The 6,783-nt window shown below is 58.8% G+C and overlaps 1 non-coding gene and 1 pseudogene across 1 annotated transcript; both read right to left on the bottom strand.

The window, feature by feature from the left end:
- LOC136669029 (28S ribosomal RNA) overlaps positions 1–2,034 on the bottom strand; it is a 5,896-nt pseudogene extending 3,862 nt beyond the window's left edge.
- A 266-nt stretch (positions 2,035–2,300) lies between these two features.
- Positions 2,301–2,454, bottom strand: LOC136668995 (5.8S ribosomal RNA). Its single transcript, XR_010795570.1, has one exon. It is a non-coding gene; the product is annotated as a 5.8S ribosomal RNA (ribosomal RNA).
- Positions 2,455–6,783: the final 4,329 nt, after the last annotated feature.

Below are 6,783 nucleotides of genomic sequence, written 5' to 3'. Positions count from 1 at the left end.
AATCTCCCCGCTCCCAGGTTCGGGGATATTGGCCCGATCCCCTTTCGGTCAGCGAGAGGCAGACGAGACCATCGTCCCAGCATTTCCGAACGGCATTCGCCTATCCCTTAGGACCGACTAACCCACGGCCAAGCGTTGTCGGCGTGGAACCCTTCTCCACTTCGGCCGTCAAAGATCCCATCTGAATATTTGCTACTACCACCAAGATCTGCACCCGCGGCGGCTCGACCCAGGCTCACGCCAGAGGCTTCAGCGCCACCGCGGCGGCCCTCCTACTCGTCGCGGCGTACGGTCCTTGTTTCAAATTGGGGATTGTGACACCTGCGACGGCCGGGTATGGGCCCGACGCTCCAGCGCCATCCATTTTCAGGGCCAGTTGATTCGGCAGGTGAGTTGTTACACACTCCTTAGCGGATTCCGACTTCCATGGCCACCGCCCCGCTGTCTATATCAACCGACACCTTTCCTGGGGTCTGATGAGCGTCGCGTCGGGCGCCTTAACCCGCGCGTTCGGTTCATCCCACAGCACCAGTTCTGCTTACCAAAAGTGGCCCACTTGGCACCATCATTCGATGCCCGGCTCCGAGCCTGCGAGCCGGGCCTCTTACCCATTTAAAGTTTGAGAGTAGGACGAGGCCATTTCAGCCCCGCAGCCTATAATCATTGCTTTACCGGATAAAACTGAGTTTGGTGCCAGCTATCCTGAGGGAAACTTCGGAGGGAACCAGCTACTAGATGGTTCGTTAAGTCTTTCGCCCCTATAGCCAGGTCGGACGACCGAATTGAACATCAGGACCGCTACGGGCCTCCACACAGGGTTTCCCCTGGCTTCGCCCTGCCCAGGCATAGATCACCATCTTTCGGGTACCACCGCGTATGCTCTTGCTCCACTCTCCACTCGGTGGAGAGCAGGCCGGTGGTGCGCTGTCAACCCACCATGGACGGGGTGTCTTAGATCCCACCTCAGCCGACGCGCGCCGGCCTTCACCTTCGTTGCGCCTCCGGGGTTCAAGCCCTTTGACTCGCATATGCGTTAGACTCCTTGGTCCGTGTTTCAAGACGGGTCGGTCGGGGTCCGAACTTAGCCGCTGACCTTAGGCGTTTGGGTGCTGTGGGCCTGGATCACCGTAGCGGGCCTAGCCTGGGGCTGAGGACAGCCCAACCGGCCCGCTTCGACCGAACGATCAGGGGGGCCCCATCCCCATCCCGAAGGAGGGGAGAACGCGGAAAGGACATTGCTCCGCGGCCCCGGCGTTATCGGCGAAGTCGGAGCGAGGGGCTGTAGCGGAACGCCCGTGTCCAGGGCCGTGTGGGCCCCATCTCCGGACGCACCTACCTTCACCCTCGGGCCCTTCCAAGCCTAACCGGAGCCGGTCGCGACTCACCACCACGCGGGGGAAATGCACCTGACGGGTCGAGCCTTCATACGCCCGAGAGGCCCGAAGTCGGGAGGCGAAGCTCAGGGCCGAGCAGGGAGTGGGGTCGCCCCCTCTCTCGCCCGGATGAACTCGCCTCCGAGTCACGGAACCACATGAGCGCGGGCCGTCCGCCCGGCTGAATCCCCCGGGGCGGTCTTCTCGGTCCCCCGACCGTTTACCTCTCAACGGTTTCACGCTCTCTTGAACTCTCTTTTCAAAGTACTGTTTTCAACTTTCCCTCACGGTACTTTGTTCGCTATCGGTCTCGTGCCGGTACTTAGCCTTAGATGGAGTTTACCACCCACTTTGAGCTGCATTCACAAGCAACCCAACTCCGGGAAGCCCGATCTACCCGGCGGGATACGGGATACGATACCGGGCCTTCACCATCTATGGAAGACACTTCCTTGCAAAACTTGGTCCCACGTCCGCACCGAGACTAAACGGACTTCCGTACACTAAATTTCCCGGCCCACCCCGGTCAGTGGAAAGAGGGATTCAGCGCTGGGCTCTTCCTTCTTCGCTCGCTGCTACTAAGGGAATCCTTGTTAGTTTCTTTTCCTCCGCTTACTGATATGCTTAAGTTCAGCGGGTTGTCTCGTCTGATCTGAGGTCGCGCTATGAGGCTGTTTTGCGGGGCGCTGGGCGCGAACCCCCCGGCCACTCGCCGTATTACCGTGCCCACCCTCCGACAGCGGGAAGCCCAGCGGGGAGAGATGATGACGGATGGGACCCGGACCTAATGGCTCTCCCTACGTCCGGAGCTCTCGCCACACGGTGGTTTAAGAACCGAGTCTGCGTTTAGGAAGACGAAGGGCCGTCCGAGGTGGAGGCCCTGCGAACTTCCAGCCGCGGTCTGGGAAGACCGATCGATGGGTAAAGCGACCCTTAGACAGGCGTGGCCGCGGGATGGACCCCCGCGGCCGCAATGTGCGTTCGAAATATCGATGATCTGTGTTCCGCATTTCACATTATTTAACGCAGTTTACCGCGTTCTTCATCGATGCACGAGCCAAGTGATCCACCGCTAAGAGTTGTATCATTTTGCCCGCCCTTACGGACGGGACTTTAAAGCCTTTTGAACAACAGAATTTAAGGGTTTAGGTTAGGTTCACGTCCCTTGGATGAGATGGAAGGGATTCATGAACAAAGGGAGTTTTATGGTCGGGTGACCCCGGGCTGGGGGTCATTAAACCCGGCTTGGCATCCAGATGGATCGCCTCGGTGGTGCCCAATCTTCCCTTTTACGTGTTAGGAGACCAAGACACCCGGGGGAGTAGATGGCTAGCGTACCGGTGGTTCGCTTCCAAGTCCCCAGCAAGGGGGAAATCTGAAAGATCCCACTAAGACCGGCGTTGCGCCGGTCCACGCCTCGGGGGGTTTCTCTGGGCCCCGTCAACTCGCGCAAGGCCATCGGGGTAAGTTTGACTCAGCTTGCGTACGGGTCCCGGTCTAAAGTTTGTACCCGGCGTGCGCTACAGCCACGCTCTCCCCCCGGAGGGGATGAGCGGGCCCGGTGGTGCGCTCCCAAGTCCCCACGGAGGGTGAGGCTGGGTGGAGATCCCACCTGTGTTCCGCATCCGGGGCCCATCAGGCCCCTTCAACTCGCGCACGGGTCTCAGACTATTTATACGGTCCGTTTTTCGCGAAGCCCAGGGAGGTGCCGATATACACCTCCCGATCCCTGCATGCGCTCTTAAGCTCCGCTCTAACCCGAGAGGGAAAGAGTTTCGCCCGTGGTGCGCTCCCGTCCCCTGGGGGTTACGGATGATCCCAACAAGGCCGGCGAACACCGGCCAACGCCCTGGGGGTTGCATTAGCCCCTTTGACTCGCGCATGCAGAATTAAAGCCTTTAACGATCAATGGTTTGGTTTAACAACCGGCGGGCGGCTCCGTTACCACTCGAGACCCCCGCGAGCGGGGTGGTGGCCGGCAACCTATGCACCCAAAGGCGGTCCTCCCATAACCCCGAGTTCCGAGGTCGGCCCGCTCCGTCCCCCCCGGAGGGAGACTCACGTTAGCCTACGACGAAAGGTACGAGGTGTCTGGGGTCCATTTCTTTAAGGTACCCACCGGGGGATTTGGCCTTGCTTAAAGACCGAGTGGCTACTGGCATGGAGGGCGGGCACCCACCATGGACAAGTCACCGTTAATGATCCTTTCGCAGGTTCCCCTACGAAAACCTTGTTACGACTTTTACTCCCTCTAGATTCCCAGGTTCGATCAACTTCCCGCCTCAACGAGGCAACCCCCCGGTAAAGGGGCACCTCGGAGACGGTCCGAGGACCTCACCAGGCCATCCAATCGGTAGTAGCGACGGGCGGTGTGTACAAAGGGCAGGGACTTAATCGACGCGGGCTGGTGACCCGCGACTACTTGGAATTCCTCGTTCAAGGGGAAAAGTTGCAATCCCCTATCCCCAGCGGGGAAGGCGTTCATAGGATTGCCCAGGCCTTTCGGCATAGGATGGATGCACACGCTGAACCAGCCAGTGTAACTCACGTGCGGCCCCGGGCGTCTAAGGGCATCACAGACCTGTTATGGCCCCGAATCTCATACGGCTTTGCCTTGCCTCGGATCGCTCTAAGAAGTTGGGCCACCGACCGCCGAAACCCTCGGGCCGCCTGCCCCCACAGGGACCCAAGGGAGGGCCGTGTAACTTTTTAAGGCACAGGGTCTCGTCCGTTATCGGAGTTAACCAGACGAATCGCTCCACGAACTACCAACGGCCATGCACCACCACCCACAGAATCAAGAAAGAGCCATCAATCTGTCAATCCTTACCATGTCCGGGCCGGGTGAGATTCCCCGTGTTGAGTCGAATTAAGCCGCAAGCTCCACTCCTTGTTGTTCCCTTCCGTCAATTCCTTTAAGTTTCAGCTTTGCAACCATACTCCCCCCAGAGCCCAAAGACTCGTGGTTTCCCTCACGCTGCCCGGCGGGTCTTGGTCGCTAGCCTCACGCCGCCGGATCGCGGGTCGGCATAGTTTGCGGTCGGAACTACGACGGTACCTGATCGTCTTCGCTCCCCCGACTTTCGTTCTTGATTAATGAAAACATTCTTGGCAAATGCCTTCGCTCTCGTCCGTCCCACACCGGTCAACGAATTTCACCTCTGTCGGTGTGGTACGAATGCCCCCGGCCGTCCCTCTTAATCATTGCCCTTGGTCCTTAAAACCCACGAAATAGGACCGTGGAAGCCCCGGAGCCCCACTCCGGAACGACCAGCCGTACCGAAAGAGAGACCCCGACGCCCCGCGGAGGGCCCTATTCCATTATTCCTAGCTCAGTCAGACATGGCACGTGTCGGCCTGCTTTGAGCACTCTGCTTTATTCAAAGTAAACGCTCCGGACCCTCCAACCCACCGTGCACCGCAGTGAAGTACCCAGCTAAGGGCTTCTCCGCGGCCGGCGAGCAGAGGACACCGGTGGGTAGGGACCGGGTCTCAACATCCACCCAGAGACAGGGGGTCACCCCCGAAGGAGCTTCCCACCCATCCGGACTGTACAGGGGATCCGAGACCCGTCCCCATATCCAACTACGAGCTTTTTAACTGCAGCAATTTTAGCATACGCTATTGGAGCTGGAATTACCGCGGCTGCTGGCACCAGACTTGCCCTCCAATGGGTTCTCACTCACGGATGTAGATTGAGTTCAATTCGGTTACGCTCCACAGGATCATAGGACCCGCATCGATATTTTTCGTCACTACCTCCCCGTGTCGGGAATGGGTAATTTGCGCGCCTGCTGCCTTCCTTGGAAGTGGTAGCCGTTTCTCAGGCTCCCTCTCCGGAATCGAACCCAGATTCCCCGTTACCCGTGGTCACCACGGTAGGCACGTAGCCTACCGTCGAAAGTTGATAGGGCAGACACTCGAATGATACGTCGCCGCCCCGGAGGGCTTAACGATCGGCCAAAGGTTATCTAGAGTCACCAAAGCGACCCGACCGGAGCCGGGAGGGTTTTTCGGTTCTGATAAATGCACGTATGCGGGGGACAGGGGCCGGGAGAACATTTCACGCCGACCCCCAGAACCCTTCCAACGCTTCGTTTGCATGTATTAGCTCTGGAATTACCACAGTTATACCAAGTAACTTGTGGAGCGATCAAAGGAACCATAACTGATTTAATGAGCCATTCGCAGTTTCACTGTACCAACCCCCGTGTGTACTTAGACTTGCATGGCTTAATCTTTGAGACAAGCATATGATACTGGCAGGATCAACCAGACCGATCCCCCTGGATCTCAAACCCCGGCTGGGGAAAGAGAGGGGGCGCATGGCGCCAGTGAGAGTGATCTCAGGGGACACCAGCGAAGAGGATCGAATGCGACCCCGCTGTGGGTGTCTGCAATCGGCTCGGCAACTTGGAAAACGTATGATTCTCGCCCGGACAGTGCAAGCTAGGGGACGGGTCCTTCCCTCAAACGGATCCCGACCCTAAGGCACCACCGACGCGGACGTTGAACGGACCTACTGTTGGATCGACCGACCGATTAAGTCCCCCTCGGAACAATTCTGGACAAGCGGACGCCTCTTACGGGCATCCACGAGCCATGGAGGCTGGGAGCACAAGGCGGGGAGGATCGTTCTAAGCACGGTATTTCGGCTTAGAAGCCTGCCCCTGGTGCTCCGCGTATACCGAGCTCAAACGGTCGTAAAGGACGGCCGTTAAGGGAAGAGAATGGAAGAGAATCCTGGCCCCCTCAAAGCGCGAGGAGGTCGGCATAGGTTTACGGTTCACCCCCGGAGCCTACGGAAGTCTGCGTTTGAGAAGACGAAGGGTCGATCCGTAGGCCGACCCTGCGAACATCCAGCCGCGGTCTGTGGAAGACCGATTCGTGTCACCTCTAATGCGCTCTTTGCCTCCGGCTGTTTCCAGCCGGGGGCCCGGTGGTGCGCTCCCACGTCCCGCTCAAAGGAGGGGAAAGGTCAGGAGATCCCACGGACCGGCGGATAACCGCCGGCCAACGCCTCGGGGGTTACGCGGCCCCGTCGACTCGCGCACGGGCAAATTTATGGCTTTAAAAAGGCACGGGCAAATTTATGGGTTTAAAAAGGGGGAAAATCCTCATACGTTCGACCCCCCGGTGCCCAGGGAAGTTGACCCTCCCCGGGCAGGCATATCGAACGAATCATCGGCTGGAAAACGACTCTTTCGGGACGGGGGAAACCCCTCATACGCTCGACCCCCCATGCCCAGGAATGTTTTACCTTCCCAGGCATACATCGAACGAATCATCGGGGTGGAAACGGGCTTAACCGGGTTTATACAATCGACGGGGCGGCCCGTTCCACCCACCCCACAAGTGGGCAGATGGTCAGTGGCCTATAGACCCACAGGCCGTCCCAATACCACCATGA

The sequence above is a fragment of the Hoplias malabaricus genome, chromosome 15, assembly GCF_029633855.1.
Source record: "Hoplias malabaricus isolate fHopMal1 chromosome 15, fHopMal1.hap1, whole genome shotgun sequence".
Lineage (NCBI taxonomy): Eukaryota > Metazoa > Chordata > Actinopteri > Characiformes > Erythrinidae > Hoplias > Hoplias malabaricus.
This window is presented reverse-complemented; position numbering and strand designations above follow the sequence as displayed.